Here is a 2336-nt window from a genome sequence, read left to right as displayed (position 1 = left end):
CAAAATCAATCCCCGGCAACGACGCCGTAAACTTAATGCACGAAAACTTGTCTCTCAACAAATTTTCCTTCGGCAAGTATACCGAATTGTCGTCAAGTAAAAACTCACAATAGAGTGAGGTCGAATCTCACAGGGATTGATTGGTCAAGCAACTTTAATTGGAGGAATGTTCTAGTTGAGCTAAGCAGAAGTTGAGTTGATAAACATAAAAAATTAAATGGGGGGAAAGCAAATGACAGAAAATGTAAATGCTGGAAATAAACGGCGGAATATAAATTGCAGAAAGTAAATTGCAGAATCTTAAATGGGGATTTGGGGAGATGAACATAAAAGTAAATGGCAAAAGGTAAAGAGAATGGGTAAGATCAGAAATGGGGGATTCATTGGGCTTAGGAGATGTTGCATTCTCCGGATCAAGGTCATTCTCATCTCTTCCTCAATCAATGCATTCATTGATCTCCTTGGCAATCTTAAGTGATTGGATCCAAATTCTTTGGCAACCCAATCTCTCTAAGCTTGAACAATTGCCCAATTCCTTGATTTAATTGCTCATGATAAGAGATGAAGTATGGTCACTGATTATACCACATGCATTTCCAAATCAAAGTGTTGGTAGGATTATATGTCACTATATCCATCCAGACTCCAATTTGGTCCAACATGAGAAAGCAATTCTAGCATGATCTCCTCATCCCTTTTTCAAGGCTTAGAGGAGATCCAATTATGGAGAGTTTCTTTTCCAAGACAACAAACCAATTGATTTACGATTGAAAGCTTTCTAGTAAATCAAGAGAAAGGAATGAGGAAGAAGAATGAAAACTATAATTGATCCATCAAATTACAACAGAGCTTCCTAACCCAATGAAAAAGGGTTTAGTTGTTCATAGCTCTGAAAATGGAAGATGATAAAGAAGAGTGCATTCTGAAAAGTAAAGTAGAATTTGCAGGAAAAGTAAATATACAGAATGTAGTTCCCAATAATGCCCAGCCCCCTTATAGTTCAAAACTACTTTCTATATATACTACTCTTTTGATCTTTTACTTAGCTCTTCAAGTCTTGGATATGGGCCCTTGATCTTTAGTTGAAGTAGTTACAGTCTTCAGTGGGCTCAGCTTTGCTTGCAGAAAGAATGCGAGTCAAGCATGGTAGGACATTAGTTAGGACGTTAGTGGTGTTAACGTTAGGTGTAAACTTGGGTTCGAAAGTGTTAGTGACAATAACTTTGTCACTAGCATTCCAAATCAGTTGATCCATGTTAACATTCAACGTTAGTGGTACTAACGTGACCACTAACGTAGCCTCTTAGCCCTTCGCAAGCATTATTGGCACTCACTTTTACCAATAACGTTACTCCTTGTCCCTCTTTCCCACGTTAATGATCCACGTTAGTATAACTAGCGTGGCCCTTAACGTGGGCATGCCCAAGCTCGAGGGCATTAGTGACACTCACCTTTGTCACTAACGCTTCAAAACACCCCTTCTTTTCACGTTAATGGCGTTAATGTGACCACTAACGTGGTTGTGTTTGCCATCTCCAACGTTAGTGACAAAGGTTAGTGTCACTGACATTGGCCCATCATTCATTGCTCCACATTACCATTCACGTTAGTGGTCTTAACGTGACCACTAACGTAGCCAATCTAGGCCTGATCCAGCGTTAGTGACAAAGGTGAGTGTCACTAACGTTGGCGATCTCTTCTTTATTCCACGTTAGAGTTCACGTTAATTGAATTAACGTGACTCTTAACATGGCTATGTGTGGCCTTTTGGAACGTTAGTAGTGTTTACTTTTACCACTAACGTTGGAGCTTCCATTTCCTTCAACGTTAGTTCCCACGTTAATGTAACTAACATTGCAACTAACGTGGGTTATGATGGCTTTCGAAGGCGTTATTGATGATAACTTTTCCACTAACGCTGCAAGCTTGCTCCCATTCCATGTTAGTTGTCACATTAGTGAGACTAACGTGGCGACTAACGTGGCTCTTCTTTGCTTCCTTTGTCCTGAAATCAAACAAAAAGGGTGCATCAAAGCTCTGTTGCAAGTCATGATATCATGCATAATCCATTTTATCATTTAATTCATGCATAATTCTCATGAAATCATGTAATGTTCACAATGTTTGCTTGAATCAAGATGTAAGTGTATTTTTACCCAAAACTTACTTATTTACTAAGAAAATGCATGAAACTACGCTAAAACAGTAAAGAAAAGGTCAGTGAAACTAACCAAGATGCCCTGGCATCACAGCACCAGACTTAAAGCTTGCTTGTCCTTAAGCAAGTACTGAAGCATAAGAATGATAATGAAAGAACAAGAGAAATAAGTCCTTAT

Source organism: Arachis duranensis, chromosome 10 (genome assembly GCF_000817695.3).
Source record: "Arachis duranensis cultivar V14167 chromosome 10, aradu.V14167.gnm2.J7QH, whole genome shotgun sequence".
Lineage (NCBI taxonomy): Eukaryota > Viridiplantae > Streptophyta > Magnoliopsida > Fabales > Fabaceae > Arachis > Arachis duranensis.
This window is presented reverse-complemented; position numbering follows the sequence as displayed.